Source organism: Procambarus clarkii, chromosome 28 (assembly GCF_040958095.1).
Source record: "Procambarus clarkii isolate CNS0578487 chromosome 28, FALCON_Pclarkii_2.0, whole genome shotgun sequence".
Lineage (NCBI taxonomy): Eukaryota > Metazoa > Arthropoda > Malacostraca > Decapoda > Cambaridae > Procambarus > Procambarus clarkii.
Window position 1 is genome coordinate 1,016,591 of NC_091177.1, and position 22,500 is coordinate 1,039,090.

Sequence of the window (22,500 nt, forward strand, 5' to 3'; positions counted from 1 at the left end):
TTAGTTGAAGGATCAGGAGGAAATGTAGTTTAGGTGGGTGAAGTTGTAGTGGGGTACGATTTTAGGTTAAGGAGTGAAGATTGAAATGGGAGTTCAGGTGGCCTTACAGAACATTTTCATAACGATTTTGTGATAAAGTGAAATTAATGGAGAAAATGTGTATAATTATGAGCCGTGAGATAAGGGACCTGTGGGAAATCTCTGAGCTAGAAGCCCGTAGGTGGTGCCGAGGACGGTGATGAAGAAAGGGCGAGACAGAGAGTAAGAGAGAGGGATGAGGGAAAGACAGAGAAGTTAAGAAAGGACGTTGGGCAAGTTATAAAAACGATATCATATGGAAACTTGTTGAAATTAGTTGGTCGGTTGCTCATCATGCACAAGAAGGGAGGGGGTGAGTCAGAGTGGACCGCCTCTCGAAACTGGCCAATAGGTAAATCACAGGTAAACTCCGGAGCGACAGCGTTCGCACCTAAAAGGCGCTTGCCACCTTCCACCCACCACCACATGGTATATATGTATTTAAGGGAACACATTATACCATAGTACCATGTAGTGTTTGCGCTCAAGCACTATTCAGTGCTTGAAGGACGTAATACATATTGCTTAAACTCGACCACTATATATAGTGTTACGGGAAAGTGGATGAATAGAGCAGTGACTATTCTGGCTGGTGGAATGCCAATAATATTAAATACAAAAATATTAAACAAAGTAAATAAAACTGCTTCTGACCTATTTACGGTGTGAGAACTGCGGGATAAAGTACATAGAATGAAAAACTTTAAATATTTACTAAAAAATGACTTTAACAAATAAAACAAATCCATGATACTTGGCATTACAAAAAAACAAAAATGCAAGAGAAACAAACCTGTGACAATTACGTTAATAACAAAATTATAGGTGCACAATAAATATATACAATAGCTGCTAGAGACTAACAACACCCAGGGGAGCGAGAGTAGATCTTGCAGCTAGGAGCACTGAAGAGTATTCTGAGGTCTAGCTGATTGATGAAGATTAAGCCACCCAAAAGGTGGCACGGGCACGAATAGCCAGTAAGTGGTGGCCCTTTTGAGCCATTACCAGTATCAATAGATGATACTGGAGATCTGTGGAGGTGCGACTGTACCCTGCGTGACGGGAGATGTCTTCCGTGGAGGTCTAGATGGTAGTGAGCTGCTTTTATACACAGCCGAGTCTGTGTAGGTGGCGCTGATGTGCAGGTAATTGCCAGCCGGCAGTCTCATACGAGCAGTAGGCTTGTTGACCAGCGAGTGGAGCTGGGCCGCCAGACAGCAGGTGTCCAGGTGAGTCGGGTACTTGAGGGGGGGGGGTAGTGGTGGTGTCTGTTTAGACACACCTTCTGAGCACATATTGTTGTTGTTCTTGATGTTCATTTCTTACACTGGAGTATGCAGATATGTTCTTGAATAGACAGTAAAGGAATAGGCAGAATCTCCTTGCTTAAGCAAGGGATTTCTGTAACAATAGTTTTTGAGTTCGATCCCCTAAAACCCTCTAGAGGGGCTCTCAGTGTCCAGGTTGTTGTAAGACGGCCTATTGTATGCTAGTTACTCCAGTTGTCCCAGAACTGGCCCACTGCCCCACCTCGGCTCTATGCTGAGGAAAATAGCTACTTTCCAATAACGACCTGTGTTCCTAAGGTTAGGGGGTGTTGAAAACACTAGTTGAAGTTTACAACAAGTGTATTTATATATATAAGGCCTTGAACTGTACCACTGGCATGTGGTAAAGAAAGCAATGAAAATGCAACATACAAGCCATAAATCGAAAATTATGAAACGAAAAATTAGACGATCAATGGAGCAGTGGTCACTGTACTGTGTACGTTTAGGGGTGATCCTAGACGTCATGGGTTCGAATCCTGGTCAGGTCATTTAGAGTTCTCAGTGATAGTATATAGCATATATATGTTCACCTGCCCGAAACGCTTTGCGTAATAGTGGCTTTAGGCATTGTATGTACTAGCTCTATCTATAAATCCATCAATCTTTGTAAAATCTCTTGTATGTATGTACCTTACCTAAATAAACATTTATTTATTTATTTATTTATTTATTTATTTATATATTTATACTTAGCTGACCACGAAGCGAATTAGAACAAGGTATTTGGAGTCTTTTAAAGCACGGTGACGCAGCCTGTCAGGACCTCGTCGCCATGACGTCTCGTCAAAAGTCCCCGGGCAGGCTGGTGTACCGAGTTGACCAGACGTCGGGCAGGCTGGTGTACCGAGTTGACCAGACGTCGGGCAGGCTGGTGTACCGAGTTGACCAGACGTCGGGCAGGCTGGTGTACCGAGTTGACCAGACGTCGGGCAGGCTGGTGTACCGAGTTGACCAGACGTCGGGCAGGCTGGTGTACCGAGTTGACCAGACGCCGGGCAGGCTGGTGTACCGAGTTGACCAGACGCCGGGCAGGCTGGTGTACCGAGTTGACCAGACGCCGGGCAGGCTGGTGTACCGAGTTGACCAGACGCCGGGCAGGCTGGTGTACCGAGTTGACCAGACGCCGGGCAGGCTGGTGTACCGAGTTGACCAGACGTCGGGCAGGCTGGTGTACCGAGTTGACCAGACGTCGGGCAGGCTGGTGTACCGAGTTGACCAGACGTCGGGCAGGCTGGTGTACCGAGTTGACCAGACGTCGGGCAGGCTGGTGTACCGAGTTGACCAGACGCCGGGCAGGCTGGTGTACCGAGTTGACCAGACCCCGGGCAGGCTGGTGTACCGAGTTGACCAGACGTCGGGGAAAGTGGTGGGACGCGAGCTGGCTACGATGGGCTTGACACATGATGGATGCTGGCCTCCAGCTCTCATTAATACCGTCCGTGTGGACGCTCGCATCCACTGACAGTCTTCATTATTCTTGTGACTTTTTCACCCGGAGAATCTGCCTGTGTGTGTGTGTGTTTTTGTTTTTTCCCTGTTTTATCGTGATAATTATTGTATTATGTTTAGTTTATGCTATCATAATTATTTATATTAGTTAATATTATTTTTAATTATAATTCTGTAATTTATTAAACAATTATAATTATTATTAATATATTAATAATAATTTCACGCTGTGCAACCCCTGAATCTACACTTGTATCTTTCTCTTTTGTTATTTGTAAGCTTATTAGTGTGAATAACGACGTATTGGTATTATTATTATTATTATTATTATTATAAAAACAAAAACACTCACACACAATCAACTTGAGAATGGTCCAGGACGGACCGAAACGTCGTCGTCCCTTCACTTTCTAGTGTGTGGTCTGGTCAACCTTATTATTATTATTATTATTATTATTTTTATTACTATTATATAATTACTAGATATGATCCCCGGGTCTCTTCCTACCCCCCCCTTCTTATCTCTCTTGTCCTATCGCACTTTGCTTCCCCTCTCTCACCCCTCTGCACCTTCTCTCCCCTTCTCCCTCGCTATACACCTTTCTCCCTTCCCCCCTTTATTGTCTTCTTCCTTTTCCCCCTCATACTCCTCTCTTCCCTTTAATATTTTTTTAATATGACGAAGTGTTGGAAACCCACTAAAAAACTTTATATCACTTGTTATACATTCTTCATTAAGTAAGACTTGTGATAATTCTCCCTACATTATGTATAACATTATGTACACATGTATAACATGTCTTTGTTATACATTCTGCATTATATAAAGCTCCTACAATTAGATGTTGTTATAGATTCAGCTACTCGGAACAAGTTCCAAGTAGCACGGGCTATGGTGATCCCGTAACTTACCTGGCACAGGAGCGGGGCAAGTAGCACGGGCTATGGTAAGCCCGTAACTTACCTGGCACAGGAGCGGGACAAGTGGCACGGGCTATGGTGAGCCCGTAACTTACCTGGCACAGGAGCGGGGCAAGTAGCACGGGCTATGGTGAGCCCGTAACTTACCTGGCACAGGAGCGGGGCAAGTAGCACGGGCTATGGTGAGCCCGTAACTTACCTGGCACAGGAGCGGGGCAAGTAGCACGGGCTATGGTGAGCCCGTAACTTACCTGGCACAGGAGCGGGGCAAGTAGCACGGGCTTTAGTGATCCCGTAACTTACCTGGCACAGGAGCGGGGCAAGTAGCACGGGCTATGGTGAGCCCGTAACTTACCTGGCACAGGAGCGGGGCAAGTAACACGGGCTATGGTGAGCCCGTAACTTACCTGGCACAGGAGCGGGGCAAGTAGCACGGGCTATGGTGAGCCTGTAACGACCGCTTACCCTGTCGTAATAACCGCGGCCTCTATTGTAATAACCCAATGTTCCCCAGTATTAATCCTGTTATCTTGTGATCTCTCATAATCGTAATATACGCTCTCTGTTGTACATCTCTGTCTCTCTTCACTCAATACCCCAGCTTAACACTGTTACAGTCCAGCATGACCCCTCACTGGACTGCCACGTATATAAGAGGAATATTAAATGAGGAAGATACACCAAGGACAAGGGTTATTAGAAAAAAAAACAATAACAAAACACATTTACACTGCCACCACCTTCCTGACCAACCATACCTGAATGTGTCAATCACCGATCCCCCAGGAAGGCAAGGAATCAGTAACCATGGGACTCCGGGTAATATGAATTTCAGTAATAAATTTTGGAAAATTAGTTTGTGTAATTTACGTTACTAATTTAAATCCAAGGGCAACTTTAGTATCGATTAATTGTTAGGAGAACCTGGAGGGGCTTCCAATACAACACCTAAAAATGACAAAGTAGCAAAATATATCAAAGGGGAGTTAAGTGAATACCACTGGACAAGCTATACAATTTATTTTATGAAAACATGTAAATTAAGACAATTTGAACACATCACCTATTCTATTTCCCTAGAGGCACAATGGATATTTACCGAGGACACAAAAACTCAGGTGCTACTCTACCTTAAATACCCGCACTACGGCCACGATGTTGATGGCTGCCCTCAGCCCCGAGGATACGGGCTTGCGGCCCTGTTCCTAATACACTCCCAAGACACACTGATGAAATTTGGTTTTACCAACTTATTGCTGGGAAGGATTACTCCTCCCACCATCTACTACAGCCCCAGGCTCCACCCATTATTTTGGCAATGGCCAACCATTTAACACGTAGGCCTGAGGTCTGGCACTCTAGGGCCAATAAGGACTTGGCCCTTATCTCAGGCCAATCACCTTCACTGATCTGCCGTGGAAAGCTACATGAATTCCTGAAGATTGAGTCAGCTCTCCCCAGCTATGAGAAGGGAGACAAGGCGCCTCTATGAGCCCCAGTACACCTGCGAGCAATGTTTACAAAACTGATAAATTATGTTCAAGCCTGTCTCCTCTAAGATAGGAGTAGGGACATTTGACTCTGCCTGGTATGGGGAAGGCCGCTGCTGAGAGGGACAGAGAGGGATGAGAGGGGGTGGAGAGGGAAATATCTGAGTGGGGAAGTTGAGTGGGAGAAGCCAAGGTATCCACGACCACCCTACCCTCAGGTCAACCTCTTGACCCTGACAAATGGGCGACAGGGGGGGGGGGGAAGAGGAGAGGAGACGAATGACGGCCAAGGGGAGGGGAGAAGGAAGGAGGGGAGAGGGAGAAGGAAAGGAGGGGAGAAGGAGAGGGAAAAGAGGGGAGAAGGGAGAACCAATGAGCTGAGCCCCAGATCATTACAAGCCCGTAACTTACCTGGCACAGGAGCGGGGCAAGTAGCACGGGCTATGGTGAGCCCGTAACTTACCTGGCACAGGAGCGGGGCAAGTAGCACGGGCTTTGGTGATCCCGTAACTTACCTGGCACAGGAGCGGGGCAAGTAGCACGGGCTTTGGTGATCCCGTAACTTACCTGGCACAGGAGCGGGGCAAGTAGCACGGGCTATGATGAACCCGTAACTTACCTGGCACAGGAGCGGGGCAAGTAGCACGGGCTATGGTGAGCCCGTAGTGGACTTATCTGGCACAGGAACGATACAATTAGATTTTACTGTCAATCTTGTGTATTATTACTTAAAGTTTTTTCTTCATACATTCACATTTTTTCTTATCATGTCATAAATGTTATTAATTCCCACATACAGCGTCCGCCTGTAACTGAGAACAAACATCAACTGTACCCAAGACCGCCCTAAGCACCATTACAGTCAGTAATATTATCAGTTAATCTTTCAACTAGTCTAGATATTTAACATTAATTGAAGAAAAACATATATTTTAGTTTCAAAATATTGCTATCTTTTTTTTTTTCCTGAGTTCTCTTGTTGGCATTTAATAGATATATTCCTGTCATATAAGTATATATTTTAACTCTTTGGAATTATATAATACAGTGTTACAAAGTAGTTAAATAAATAATAAATAAATGTTTATTTAGGTAAGGTACATACATACAAGAGATTTTACAAAGTTTGTTGGGTTAATAGATAGAGCTAGTACATACAATGCCTAAAGCCACTATTACGCAGCGTTTCGGGCAAGTTAGTTCGTCGTGAGCCAGAACTGGACCTGTGCTTGACGTTGTTTTATGGAAAGCATCATAAACTATGTTCCTTTACTTGAATATAGTTATTGTTATTGTTATTATTATTATTATTATTACTATTATTATTATTTTCCATTTGCAGAGATCTTCTCACATTGCATAATGACTCTTATTTTCCGGTTTTCAACTACACAACGCCCCAATTCACATGCACTCCGTCACCACTCAACCAGTTCATAATACTTAAACCACAATTCTCCTTACACCCTTTACACCACACTTCCACACACACACTCTGCATCCTGAACACTAAAATAGTTTCCAAGTACCCTGTACGCTACACATTATACAGTCAACACTTTGTAAAGTACCGCACCACACCCCAACACACACTCCCCCCACATCCTGTATGTGATGAACTTTACCAAAGATCTTAGGTCTTTACAATAGAAAACAGGGAGACCATCTTTGTGACATGGTGACTGGAAGAAACAAGGGATGACATTATAGTCACTGTAGAAGAGATGCAAAATACAAAAAAAACATTGGAGAAACTAGATGTTACAAAATCATTGGGACCGAGAGTAATACAGTATTAACCAATGCTGGTAAAGCAGGCTACAGATGTACTGTTCACTGATGTGTAAAATGTTCAATAAAATACTCAAGACAGGGAATGTCACAGCCTTTTGAAAACAGACAAACGTAGTCCCAATATTTAAACATGGGGAAGATAAAGAGGTGCTAAATTACACACCACAGTCACCATAATGCTACACACTATACACCCTGTAGAGTGTACACCACGCCACTACACTATACCCCCTGTAGAGTGTACACCACGCCACTACACACTACGTACTGCACACTTCTCTCCCAATTTCTTATACACCACGTCACCCACACCCTGTCCATTGCTCCACTACTCTCTCTACACTACTTTCCCTGCACCCTGTACACTCACACCATCACACTCCATCTACCACGTACACTAAGCCTCCACACTCCCTACACCCTGTACACCACCCCACCACACACCCTACACCATGTACACCACCCCAACACACTCCCTACACCCTGTACACCACCCCTCTACACTCCCTACACCCTGTACACCACCCCTCCACACTCCCTACACCCTGTACACCACCCCACCACACACCCTACACCATGTACACCACCCCAACACACACCCTACACCCTGTACACCACCCCACCACACACCCTACACCCTGTACACCACCCCAACACAACTTTAAGTGTATATATGATAGAGCCCAGTAGACTCAGGAATCTGTAAACCAGTTGATTGACAGTTGAGAGGCGGGACCAAAGAGCCAGAGCTCAACATGGTGGGTATACACTATACTCTCCCTGTACACTACACCTACACACCGGTGTTCGCTGGTCACCAGGTGTATTCACACATGTGTGGCAAGAAATATCTTGTAATAGAGAAAATAATGTCATTATTAGCTCGTGAGTAAATACAAGGTTCGTACAGCTTTATTTTTTGTATTATTATTTTTTGTTATGAACGAGATGGCAAAGTCAACAAAGGTCAGGTGTTATTAAAGGGGTCAAGCCGAGCTCACCTGTGTCAGGTGCTTTATTGGTAAAATGTCGCCCCCCCCCCGCCCTCTCATTAGGTAAGTGGCCGTTCTCAAGTCGAGCATTAGCTCTGGGGCCCCGGCTTTCAGAGGACGGTCACTTGTTTTCAAGTGCTCCCGACACACTTGCTTTGTATGGTTTACCATACTCGGGGACAGGATGCCTAGTAATCTTATCGAGATCCCCTCCCTAGCCCCCACTAAACCAGCTATTGGTCTTACCTGTGATGCGACCCACAATAGTCGGCTATCTCCCGAGTACTTCGCTTTTAATGTGAACGGCTCTCTCTCCTGACGCAGGAATCGAATCCCGGATATTTCGGGTGTGAACCGATTGCACCGTCCACTGCGCTACGGGACCCTTCCCTTGTAGGAAGGACAAAGAACGTGGAGGTCTGGCCGTCGACCGGGCCTCGGGGACGCTAAGCCCCGAAACCATCTCAAGGTAGTCTCAAGGTGTATATATATACTTCCCCTGTATATCTCCTCACATAGTATAATTGTATACTATGTGTACAATTATCATCACCTAACCCCTGTTGTGGCTCATACCTCTTGCTCACTACTTTTACACGGAGGAGGAGGAGTATCCTTGGATTTCAAGGACTCATCTTGGGTCTTGTTTTATTATTATTATTAATAAGAGTGGACCCAAGACCCCCCAACAAGGGGGGTCTTGGGTCCACTAGTGTTGTGTTGGTGTTGAACATGTTGACTGTGTCCATAGTTCAGTCCTGTGGCACACCTGTGTGTTGTCGCTACTGTTGCTGTGTTTTGGTAAGGGGGTGGAGTCAACGGTCCTCCACAGGTGGCGCCAACGGTTGCCACAACTGGCGCCAACGGTCCTCCACAGCTGGAGCCAACGGCCCTCCACAACTGGCGCCAACGGTCCTCCACAGGTGGCGCCAACGGTCCTCCACAACTGGCGCCAACGGCTGCCACAGCTGGCGCCAACGGTCCTCCACAGCTGGAGCCAACGGCCCTCCACAACTGGCGCCAACGGTCCTCCACAGGTGGCGCCAACGGTCCTCCACAACTGGCGCCAACGGCTGCCACAGCTGGCGCCAACGGTCCTCCACAGCTGGAGCCAACGGCCCTCCACAACTGGCGCCAACGGTCCTCCACAGCTGGCGCCAACGGTCCTCCACAACTGGCGCCAACGGCTGCCACAGCTGGCGCCAACGGTCCTCCACAGCTGGCGCCAACGGTCCTCCACAACTGGCGCCAACGGTCCTCCACAGATGGCGCCAACGGTCCTCCACAGCTGGCGCCAACGGCTGCCACAGCTGGCGCCAACGGTCCTCCACAGCTGGCGCCAACGGTCCTCCACAACTGGCGCCAACGGTCCTCCACAGGTGGCGCCAACGGTCCTCCACAACTGGCGCCAACGGTCCTCCACAGGTGGCGCCAACGGTCCTCCACAGCTGGCGCCAACGGTCCTCCACAGGTGGCGCCAACGGTCCTCCACAGCTGGTCTAATGATTGCTTTCATAGAGTCCTCAGATAATTTCCTGATATCTCTTATTTAGACATCACTCAACGAGAGGTTCCAGGGACTTCGTCTTCTTTTCAATGGAATAATGGCCGTAAAACTCCAGATAAGTTCCCCAACAGCTGTCGCTCGCCGGCCGCACCAGTCGCGTGGTGCCAGACTCAGTCTCTTAAGAGATCAGAAAAAGTTAAACTTGAATGATAACGAATTCCCTAATTCGTTAACATTCAAGTTAAACTTGAATGATAACGAATTCCCTAAACTCCCAGCTGCTCCTTCACATATCCTCCTAAGTGCTATGATATAGTCATACTCATCATTACCTTGCCCTTACCTTAAGCTCCCTCAATACCTGCACTGAGGCTATCCAAATCTTGCCATCATACTCACTATATCATGATATCTTCTTACGTCACGGTTTAATAATATATCTCGTCTGTTAATTTTTGTTTGTTTCAACTCTTCGTCTCTGATTTGGGGTTTCGATGGTGATTATCTTCTATATCTACGAAAGAGAATGTCTGTGTCTGTTTCAGGTTGAGGGCCAGATGTTTGGGGCCAGCCTCACTAGATTTTGCAGGGTGACTGGTCTTTGTCCGGGGATGGTCATAGGCGGGCTAGGTGTCGAGTCTCATGCTTCCCTTTTTACGAAAAATAGCAAATCATACAAATTTTCAATCTCCCGTAATAAAGGAGTCGATATATCCTCACTAACATTATAAGGATGAAAGGAAAGTGATGAAGAGTCGAGAAGGTGGTGAAGGGTAGGGAAGCTGGTGAAGGGTAGGGAAGGTGGTGAAGGGTAGGGAAGGTGATGAAGGGAAGGGAAGGGAAGGTGGTGAAGGGAAGGGAAGGGAAGGTGGTGAAGGGAAGGTGGTGAAGGGAAGGGAAGGGAAGGGAAGGTGGTGAAGGGAAGGGAAGGGAAGGTGGTGAAGGGAAGGGTAGGGAAGGCGGTGAAGGGAAGGGAAGGGAAGGTATGTGTGGTTAAGAGGGTTACAGTGATTAAGACTGTGTACAGTGATGTGGCGACCAGCACCCACACACGCCGGGTACCCCCCCCCCCCCCCCCACACCCAGACCGTGCTGGTGGAGGGTGTCTTCAACTTAGTCGCTAATTCAGAATCTTGAGTGAGCCTTTCTTGCCTCACTTAAGCAGGTCTTCAAGTGATAGTGATATGGTGTGTGTATACTCACCCATTTGTGCCTGCAGGCTCTTGGATTCCGCTTTTCTAGCTGCCGGTTGTTTGAAGCAATGATTCCTGTCCCATTTCCCTATCATATTTAGTTTTAAAATGATGAATAGAGTTTGCTTCCACAACCTGCTCCTTTAATGCATTCCATTTTCTCACTACCCTCACGCTAAAAGAAAACTTCCTAACGTCTCTGTGACTCATCTGAGTTTTCAACTTCCACCCATGTCCCCTCATTCTGATACCTCATCCACAGTGTCGCCTTGTTATGCTGAGGGGGCTCTCGTACAACTCCCTGGGGCCGGTGAGGGTTGCCTTGGCCCGCCTCTCCTGTCCTTCTCCGGGTGTTGTACATGCTAAGGTACACAACCGTAAGGATCTTATTCGGGGTCAACGGACCTCTCGCAGCGCGTCGTGAGTGGGGCTGGCCTTGTGGGATGGCTGGGTGTCCAGGCTGGGGTGGAAGGGAGTATGAGGTCTTTGCACCAGTGTGGGAGAATGGACGAGGGAGTAGGACTTCCCTGTTAAAAACGACGATGACGACGACGCATCCCACTGCTCTCGTCAGCCTCCCTGGCTGCCCTGGTAGGTGGTATCCATTGACTCTGAGATCCAGACTTTTGGAATTGATGCTGTATGGAAACTGAACTGACTTCTCTTACTCAGACTCTTGAGGTGGGGGGTGGCGGGTGGGGGTGGGGGGGGGGGAGTCCAGGTCCCCGAGTTGGACTGTGATGGAAGGCCGGGCTCTATTCCCCCCTCTACATTTAGTCCAGACCAAGCTGCTTCTCTCATTCTCCCAACTGACTCTCTCCGCTCCCCTACAAATCTCTGTGGCAGGGTTGAGGCCCAAGCCCCCAGTGGTGATCACCTCATCCCCTGGCGTGGCTCCATCACTCATTGTAGCAACTGCGCCTTTTACCCCACTCTCTTACTGGGGGGGGGGGGTGGGGTGGTGCTCGCGTTGTCACCTCCGCACTCGCAAGATTCCTCCCGGTTCTAATACATTACAGGGTTTGTTTGATCCTGCTACGTGGACAAAATATTTTGATCTCAGTCATGTTGATTCTACACCTGATGATTTATTCATCCATAAACGCCTAGTTGATTCGTTGTATACATTTATCACTTTTAACCCCACTAGGACTGATACACGTGTCATTGTGGCCCATTCTCAGGAAGCAGCTGACCCCTTAGGCTCGTTGTCCTGCATTGGGGACAACCCTGTTCGCATCTCCAAAAATGCCAGGTTAAGTGGCAGCATTGGCACAGTTATTCTCCCGCACCATGTTGCGACTGGTGACAGGGAACTGAAAGACTGCCACGAAGATATTAAACATATCCTTGAGGCCCAAGGCCATTCTATCCTCCAGATTGTACGTTCACTCGACCCCCTCGTGGTGGTTGTCGTGAGGCTCTTCGCGTAGTAAAGATCAGTTTTGATAGTAGGTTGCTTCCATCTTCGTCATTCTTGCTGGTGTCAGATGCTCCGAGTATATCCCCTCTCCTCGCCTCATTAACAGGTGCTGGAGATTTGCACATTGTCCCTTCAAATGCATAAGTGCAGCATCTCTATGCTCCTCGTGTGGAGACTTGGGACACTCTTAAGACAGAGTGCTGTTCTTCCCAAGCTCACTGCATCAATTACGGTGACGCCAGCCCTACCTTCTCTCGCGCATGTGTGCACTACAATTTTGAGGAAGCCATCCTTAATTTGAAACATCGTGAACATCGTGATCATTCATCTTTTCCAGAGCCGAGACGCTAGGTACGCTGTCTCCCCTCTTTCTCTGGGATGTCTTATGTTTGTGTGTGGCGTTCCACTTCTCGTCCTCTCCCACTTTCTCAGTTTCGCAACCGTTTCCAGGCCTTGGACCCCGACACCTCCGCCACCACCTCACCTGCTCCTTTGCGTTCTGAGCCAGAGGGTCTTCCTCTTGGTTCTCCGTCTGGTGTTTCTTACCTTCCTTCCGAGCCTCCCCTGTCTCCTGTGTCTTCTTTCTCTTCTCGGCCCTCCCCTCTGTCTTTTGGTCCTCCACACCGCCTGTCCATTCAGGCCGTTGTCTATCCTCCTCCTAGCAATCTTCATGTTGACCGTTCCCGTTCTCCTCCTGTTGAGACTGTATAGGTTATCGCCCAGTACATTGCTGCTGGGATGCCAGTCTCTCTAAGTCAGAAATGTAAGCCAAGCTCCTCTTCTTCTTCCTTCCCGGCAGGCAAAAATGCATCACTCTATTCCTTATCTTCCGACTCCGATTCCATCCCTACATCCCCTCCCATTTCAGTGGCAGAGTCACTTGTCCCAGCTATGGAGGTTCCCTTGGTCCTTGATTCTCTCTTGGATGCTGCCTCTAATGAATTGCACTCCCCTGTTTCTGTCCTCCCTCCCCCTGATTCCCTTGACCGTCCTTTTCCGATGCCTCCTCCCACTCCAAACTCTGTCAGTCCGCCTCTGGTCCATCCTACCGCTCCCTTGACGCCATCGTCTTTGCTAGATTTACCTATGCCTCGTAACACCGATTTCACAGATCCTGATTCTAATCCTGTTTCTACCTTGTTCGCTGTTTCTGTTTTCTTGGTACCATTCTCTCTGCCTCTTTTCGGCAATACGAAGGTGTACCCTAAGACAGTGTTCTGAGCACTACACTTTTTCCTGGTTGCCCACAATGGTTTTCTTTCCTCCCTTTCCTCGGGCATTTTCTCAGCTCTCTATGTTGACGATCTTACACTTTGCTGTCGAGGGGGATGACTCGCCTTTTCTTCAATGGCGGCTTCAGCTAGTGATTGATGCCGTGTCTCTTCCTGGGCCACCAATCATGGCTTCAAGTTCTCTACAACTAAAACTTGTGCTATGACTTATACTCGAAAGCAAGCTGTTCTTCGTCCTCCTTTGTCACGTTATGGTAATCCCCTTTTGTACAAAGATGGCTAAGCTTTTGGGGTTACTCTTTGACACTTGTTTATCTTGGTCGCTCCATATCTCGTACCTCCGAGTTGAATGCTCTAAGGCCCTTAACTTACTTAAGGTCTTGTCCCATATTTCCTGAGAATTGATAGGCGCACACTCCCCTCGTTACACTCCTCTCTTGCACTGTCTAAACTCAATTATGTTTGTCCTGCTAACTTGTCTGCCTCTCCTACTCTTTTTTGTCTTAATGCTCTGCACCATACTGGATTACGCCTCAGCTCTGGTGCCTTTTGTTCGACTCCTATCCTAAGCCTGTATGTTGAAACTTGCATCCTGTCTCTACAGGATCGCCGTGATCTTTACTGTCTTCACAACCTTGTGCAGTTCTTACAACACCCTCACTCTCGCTTATGTCGTACCTTAACCCCTCCTTTTTTCCCTGTTCCCTTTCACTTCCTACCTTTTTCTGTACGGTCGTCTCGCTACACGGTTCGTGTTACCTATATTTCTCCTCGTGTTGTTCCATTTTTACCCCCATGGAGGGTCCCTCTTTCTAAGTTTTGTAAAACCTTGACCCACGTGACTAAAGCTTTTACCCCTCCTACAGTTCTGAAACGCCTTTTCCTTGCACACTTTCCTTCTCACTTCCACTCCAATTCCGTCTTCACAGATGGGTCTAAGTCTGCAGATGGTGTAGGCTACTCTGTTTTTTTTCCTGACCACACCTATATGTGCCGCCTGCCTTCAGAGACTAGCATCGTCATGGCAGAACTTTATGCTATTTTGTATGCTCTTCATCAACTGCTTTCTCGCTGTCAATCTTCCTTTATGTTGCAGTTGACTCTTGCAGTGTCCTCAGTGCCTTTAATCCAGTCCTTCCTGTGGTAGTCGAAATTCAATATTGGCTGTTTCGTATCTCCAGCAGGTTTAAGACAGTGGAGTTTTGCTGGGTTTCCAGCCATATTGGTGAAGCCTTAAATGAGCGTGCGGACGCTGCCATTAAGGAGACTATCCGCACTTGTCCCATCTCCCCTAAAGGTGCCCTTTATTCTGATTTCTACGTGGGTATTCATTCCTCCATCCTTACCCATTGGCAGGGTCGTTAGTCTTCTGTTACTGGTAACAAACTGCACTCTTAAGGGTAGCGTTTCCTCATGGCCTTTCTCCTACGACCGTAACTGGCGGTGGGAAATGGCTCTGGTGAGGTTAAGTATTGGCCATACCCGTTTAATTCACGGGCACTTTATGGAGCGCCGCCCTGCTCCTTATTGCCCAAACTGCATTGTCCCGCTTATGGTCGTGCATGTCCTTGTTTAATGCCCTGACTTCCAAAACGAGCGTGTGTCTTGCTTTCCGGCTGTCCCTCGTGGTCACTTGTCACTTGATAGAAGCCTTGGTAAATTGTATACCTTTGATATAATTCGCATTATGTGCTTTTCTTCTCGGATTTTCATCCTTAGTGATATTTAGTGCCTTTTGAATATCCCACACATTTGATGGGGCTAGATAGCCTTGCCGGCTTGGTGCCTTCTTTTGATAATTACTTACTTGTTCTGTTGGTATTCAGTGTGACCAGCTTGTCTATTTCCACTCTGTCAATCCTCCTAAGTATTTTATATGTTTCTATCATATCCCCCCCCCCTCTCCCTCCTTTTTTTTAAATTATCGTCAGGTTCCGTTCCTTCAGTCGCTCTTCATAGCCCATTCTTCCCAACTCTGGGACGAGCCTGGTTGCAAACTTCTGAACCTTTTCCAGTTTTCTTATGTGTTTCTTCAGGTGGGGAAGAAACTTAATTTTTCACCTAGCTTCATTACTTTACATTTACTTGAACTGAACTTTAGTTGCCACGTCGCATTTTGACGTATTCTTTTTTCTAAGACCAAAAATTTTTATACTAGGAAATGATAGCAGCTTTAGAAATTGACATAGTGTCCCGTTTACTGTCTTGGGTCCTCTGGTACGTTAGGTTAGGGGACTTTAGTACGACAGTTTCTTGACGATAAGAAACCATAGGAGAACGAGCTGATTGGTCATCTTGTAGCCTCTTGCTATCTTCCTCGGTCTTAATCCTCCTCATAATTTTTGCATCATCAGCAAACATTGAGAAGAACGAGTCTATTCCCTCTGGGAGATCATTTACATATATCAGAAACAGTATAGGTCCAAGGACTGTACCCTGCGGGATTCCACTGGTGACGCCTCGCTACTCTGAGACCTCACGCCCCCCCCCCATCACAGTGACTCGCTGTCTGCTGTTGCTTAGGTACTCCCATATCCATTGGATTACCTTTCCTATTACTCGTGCCTGCATCTCTAGCTTGTGCACTAGTCTCCTAAAGGGTACTGATTCAAAGGCTTCCGGGCAAGCCAAAATTATGCGTGCAAATATAAAAAAAAAGTGTGTGTGCATGCGCTTGTATGCGTGTGCGCGAGAGAGGAAGAGGCAGTAAAAGATTCACAGCTTCCGGGGGGGAGGCAGGAGCAAGCACAAGAGGGCCTGAGACAGTATACCAAACGAGAGAGAAATGAAAGTGGAGGAGGTGGAGCCGGCTCTCTGTACATGCAGGTCACAACAGTGGAGGAGGTGGAGCCGGCTCTCTGTACATGCAGGTCACAACAGGGGTCTAGGCACTGGAGCCTCGTTGCCAAATCCGGCACCAGACTCCTCTGCATCACTCACACCTCCAGACAGTCCTAAGCAGAGGAGGGGGAGGGGGGGGGGGGGCAGAGAGCTAAAATTGGCAAGAGTGAGTCGTATAACTCTTAAACTCTTTCACAGCCACAGAGGGCACCGCCCAAGTGCTTAATAAATTAGAATCAAGTGTGATAAGTATGTATTATTCTCAGCTAAATTCGCACCTAAATGTGCTGATTGTAATTTATATTCCTGACTTTCCCCCCCCCCCCCCCCGGGTGAGAAGATGGTCATGATGAACGTGCCGCTCCGGGCGTCGGATCCCAGGTGTTAGATTCACGAAGAAGTTACGCAAACACTTACGAACCTGTACATCTTTTCTGAATCTTTGGCAGCTTTGTTTACAATTATTAAACAGTTAATGAGCTCCGAAGCACCAGGAGGCTGTTTATAACAATAACAACAGTTGATTGGCAAGTTTTCATGCTTGTAAACTGTTGAATAAATGTAACCAAAGCCGTCAAAGATTGAGGAAAGATGTACACGTTCGTAAGTACTTGCGTAACTGCTTCGTGAATCTGGCCCCCTGGTGTTTAGGCCCCAGCTGGTACACCCAGACCCGGAGCACCGCGGGGAAGGAGCTCGGATCCGGAGCACCGCGGGGAAGGGGCTCAGATCGACCGGCCAATAATCAATCAGTTGTGTTGCGGAATGTGTTCAGTAACGATCTGGTGGGTGTTGTGGCTGATGTAAATGGGAAATGAAATCAAATATTTAAGTCTTTTGGTGGTGTTGAGAGCGGTTATGGGCGGGGCGGGGGGGGGGGGTCATGTGAGAAGACTGGGGTCGAGAGGGGGGGGGGTGATGAGGGGGAGGGGGGGAAATGTTCAGGTGGACAGGTACACCTGAGGAACCGGGAGGTGAGCAGACCGGTTTGTTCACACGTTGGTGGTGAGAGGCAAGAGGAGAGGGGGGAGAGTGAGAGACGAAGATAGGTGAGAGACGAAGATAGGTGAGAGAGAGTGAGAGACGAAGATAGGTGAGAGAGAGTGAGAGACGAAGATAGGTGAGAGACGAAGATAGGTGAGAGAGAGTGAGAGACGAAGATAGGTGAGAGACGAAGATAGGTGAGAGAGAGTGAGAGACGAAGATAGGTGAGAGACGAAGATAGGTGAGAGAGAGAGAGGCGATGCAGTTTCTACGAGGAGGAGGAGGTGAGAGACGAAGGAGTGTCTACCAGCGAAAGCGAGAGAGCAGGAGGAGAGGCGTGGAGGTTGGGTCATCCTGAAAGAGGAGGAGACGGGGATTGAGAGGTATGAGAAAGGAGTAGATTGATGAGGGGGGGGGGGGGGAGAAGAGAAGGAGGAGGACACGAGAGGAAATTAGGTGAGGGGGACAAAGAGACACTGGGATCTTATCTTGAGGTTATCTTGAGATGATTTCGGGGCTTTAGTGTCCCCGCGGCCCGGTCTTCGACCAGGCCTCCACCCCCAGGAAGCAGCCCGTGACAGCTGACTAACACCCAGGTACCTATTTTACTGCTAGGTAACAGGGGCATAGGGTGAAAGAAACTCTGCCCATTGTTTCTCGCCGGCGCCTGGGATCGAACCCAGGACAACAGGATCACAAGTCCAGTGTGCTGTCCGCTAGGCCGACCGGCTCCCTCCCCGACCGGAAGGTCCCGTGTTGGGAAGAACAAGAAAGGAACAGATGCTGGAAAAGGGAAGGAGGGAATATTGAGGCAAGGTGAGGGGGTGGGGGGAACGCCGTCCCTTCCTCCCTTAGTGAGCACCTTCCCTTTCCCTCTCCGCCCTGGTGAGCCCTCCCCAGCGTGTTGGCCATGCTGGGAACATTACCACGGGGGCCCAGGGCTTGCATAAAACATGATACCACCCTGCAACATTAATTGACCTCAACGCTGCAGTCATATCGACCTTCCCACAAAAATGTTACACTGAAAAGATCACTATATTATCTCTTGTGACTTTCCCATGGCCTCGACCACATTCCTAGGGGCTCAGCCACCCTCCTAGGGGCTCAAATACGTTCCCGTGAGCTCAGTCACGTTCCTAGGTGTTTAAAAGCGTTCCTAAGTGCTCAATCACGTTTCTAGGTGCTTAAAAGTGTTCCTTAGTGCTCAATCACGTTCCTAGGTGCTTAAAAGTGTTCCCAAGTGCTCAATCACGTTTCTAGGTGCTTAAAAGTGTTCCTAAGTGCTCAGTCACGTTCCTAGGTGTTTAAAAGTGTGTCTAAGTGCTCAATCACGTTTCTAGGTACATAAACACGTTCCTAAGTGCTCAACCATATTCATAGATGCTCAACCACGTTCCCAGATGCTCGAAACGTTCCAGTACACTAAACGTTTCTAGTAGTTTTAAACATTTCCATGCGCTCTAAATGCTCACAATAGCTTTAATTGTTCCCAGGCGCTCTTAACATTCCCAGGCTTAATTCCATGATTGTATTCATCTATTGAGCTAAAAACTATCCTCATGTCACTCTATCTGGATCAGTCTAAATAAAATGGTAAATTTCTAACTTCTAACTTCTAACTTAGTACTGCATATTAATCCGATGGCAGTAATCCTGAGTCATGACATATACAATCACGGGACAATCACATGAATCGTGAATCAGAATGTACAATCACATGAATCATGAATCAGAATGTGGAATCATATGAAGGGGGAACATTGCTATCTCGCTCGTTTGGTCACCAGCGCGAACTCTAGCGATAATTAACCGCCTCTATTTTTGTGTAATTAAATTGATTACTCCTGGTGGCCTTTTTTATAATTAACTTAATTACTGGTCTGAAGCTGTGAATGCCGTCCCCGACAGCTCTTACGTCTCCAAGTCAAGCGGAAAAGAAACATCTATCAACAAAGATCTGGTTAGAGCTACACTGGGTGGGAGAACGGGATTGGCTCTCCTAGCCCTCCCTTCCTTCCTCTGGGGATAGGAAACGTGTTTGGTTCCAGAGGGGTTGGTCGCCAGAGGCAGCGGCTGGCTACTTCGACTGGTCGGGATCGAGAGCGGTCGAGGTTCCGCGTCTTGCGAGGTCGGTGATCGAACTCCCGATGGTACAAGTGGTTGGACACCGTCCTCATGTCTCAACGCCTTGTCCCCTATATTCTAGCCTTTTGTCCTCGTATCCCACGTACTTGTCCGTTATATCTCAGTTCCTTTTCCTCATATCCCAGTTCCTCGTCCTCATATCCCAGTTCCTCGTCCTCATATTCCAGTTTCATGTCCTTATATCCCAGTTTCATGTCCTCATATCCCAGTTCCATGTCGTCATATCCCAGTTCCATATCCTCATATCCCAGTTCCATGTCCTCATATCCCAGTTCCTCGTCCTCATATTCCAGTTCCATGTCATTATATCCCAGTTTCATGTCCTCATATCCCAGTTCCTCGTCCTCATATCCCAGTTCCTCGTCTTCATATCCCAGTTCCTCGTCCTCATATTCCAGTTCCATGTCCTCATATCCCAGTTCCTTGTCCTCATATCCCAGTTCCTCGTCCTCATATCCCAGTTCCTCGTCTTCATATCCCAGTTCCTCGTCCTCATATTCCAGTTCCAGGTCCTCATATCCCAGTTCCTTGTCCTCATATCTCTGCTTCTTGTCCTCAAATCCCAGCTCCTTGTCCTCACACGCGCTTTCAAGTGCTATATAGTAATACTGGCTTAGTGTTTACTATCTTCATAATTACGTTACCTTCCCCAGAATGCGACCCACAACAGTTGACTAACTCTGAGGTACTTAATTGCTCACTCCTTTCGGGAACAGAGGCATGGAGTGTAAGGAAACGTTACTGAAACGCTTCGCCCTGCCCAAGAACCCCACCTTCCCTCAGATGCTCCCGTGGATCAATGGTCTTGCGGCTCGATCCCTGAATCAGGCCTCCTGGTTGGTGGTCTGGGCCATCAGGCTGTTACAGACATCAATGCTCGCAGTCTGACGTATAAATCACACTTGGTGGATTAGGTTTGCGTTGGAGGTGTTTATCAAGATCTCTCTTGAGTACGGTGAGAGGTCAGTCAATAATATGCCCCCCTAAGTAAAAGGGAAGACTGTGTTGAAACGTCTTAGGGGGGCCTCTTAATGTTGATCAGATGAGACTAAGACTTTTCAGCATCTTCGCTTGTTACCCAGGATCAATCGTTAGCTAGGTGATTGGTACTCGCTTCGGCAGTACATGTACTAAAATTGGAACGATACAGAAAAGATTAGCATGGCCCCTGGCTAGGTAATGATGCTCTGATTCCCGGCTCGACAATCGCTCTCCCCCTAGCCCTTTCCCCATCCCTCTGACTCTCCCTCCCCTCTCCCTCCCCTCTCCCTCCCCTCTCCCTCCTCTCCCTTCCCTCCTCTCCCTCCTTTCCTTCCCCTCTTCCCCCTCTCCCCCCCCCTCTCCATGTCGCCAACTCCCTTTTCACATATTCTTGTTTCTTTTCGGTTTTTTTTTCTGAGGGGGGAGGAGGAGTAAAGAGGATGGAGAGGTATAGGTGAAGGGAAGCTTAGAAGTCGGGAAATACAGTGAGTGTATTCACATATCTTGAGGTTCATTTATAAAACAAGATACAATTTATTATAGTAGATATATTATAAGATCGTGCAATTACAACAAAAATTTGTTTATTGCAAAAGAATGTAACATATCTATAAAAGAATTTAATGCAATCATAATAGTCTGATGGTTGCAACACAATGTTATGGAGTGCGATGGGAGACAAAGCAATGGAACACAAATATGAAGCCATGTCAGGCAAACCGATACAAAACGAAGCAATACAGTGTAATACAAAAAAACAGTACAATGAACACTTTCTAGGTTCTGAACTCTTATCCCTCCTCCTGTATCCTGCCCTTCTCCTGCCCATCACAACACGACACAGTGAAATACAGTCAGATACAGAACAATACATGCAGCGAACATACCTTCAGACGAAACGCCACCATATCGATCCTTGCTTCATAGTTTTCATTATTTAATGCTAAACATTCCGAAGGGTTTTCAGTACGACACATTTCGAAACGAAACGAAGCGGTACGAGAGTGTGTGTGAGACACAATACGAACTTATGCAGTAAGCTTTAAATGTGGCGCGACACAATACAGCTCAATAGAGCACCGTATTGAGGCTATTACCTTCAGCCTACCCTCCCTTCACGCCAATCTACCTCTCCCTTTACGACAATCTACCTCTCCCTTTACGCCAATCTACCCTCCCTTAACGCCAATCTACTCTCACCTTTTGTATTCTCAGGATTTGTTATTGTCGCCTTGTTGAGCATCATGTCTTGTTCAGTGCCCGGTCTCCCTTGTTATGTTGACTGTCTCTCCTGTTGTGTTGACTGTCTCCCTGTTGTGTTGACTGTCTCTCCTGTTGTGTTGGCTGTCTCTCTGTTGTGTTGACTGTCTCTCTGTTATGTTGACTGTCTCTCCTGTTGTGTTGACTGTCTCCCTGTTGTGTTGACTGTCTCTCCTGTTGTGTTGACTGTCTCTCTGTTGTGTTGACTGTCTCTCTGTTGTGTTGACTGTCTCTCTGTTGTGTTGACTGTCTCCCCTGTTGTGTTGACTGTCTCTCTGTTGTGTTGACTGTCTCCCTGTTGTGTTGACTGTCTCCCTGTTGTGTTGACTGTCTCCCCTGATGTGTTGACTGTCTCTCCTGTTGTGTTGACTGTCTCTCCTGTTGTGTTGGCTGTCTCTCCTGTTGTGTTGACTGTCTCTCCTGTTGTGTTGACTGTCTCTCCTGTTGTGTTGACTGTCTCCCTGTTGTGTTGACTGTCTCTCCTGTTGTGTTGACTCTCTCTCCTGTTGTGTTGACTGTCTCTCCTGTTGTGTTGACTGTCTCTCCTGTTGTGTTGGCTGTCTCTCCTGTTGTGTTGACTGTCTCCCTGTTGTGTTGACTGTCTCTCCTGTTGTGTTGGCTGTCTCTCCTGTTGTGTTGGCTGTCTCTCCTGTTGTGTTGGCTGTCTCTCCTGTTGTGTTGACTGTCTCCCTGTTGTGTTGGCTGTCTCCCTGTTGTGTTGACTGTCTCCCTGTTGTGTTGACTGTCTCCCTGTTGTGTTGACTGTCTCCCTGTTGTGTTGGCTGTCTCCCTGTTGTGTTGACTGTCTCCCTGTTGTGTTGACTGTCTCCCTGTTGTGTTGACTGTCTCCCTGTTGTGTTGACTGTCTCCCTG

At 47.6% G+C, this 22,500-nt stretch overlaps 1 pseudogene; it reads left to right on the forward strand.

The window, feature by feature from the left end:
- Positions 1-20,492: 20,492 nt before the first annotated feature.
- Positions 20,493-20,557, forward strand: LOC123755194 (U6 spliceosomal RNA; annotated as a pseudogene).
- Positions 20,558-22,500: the final 1,943 nt, after the last annotated feature.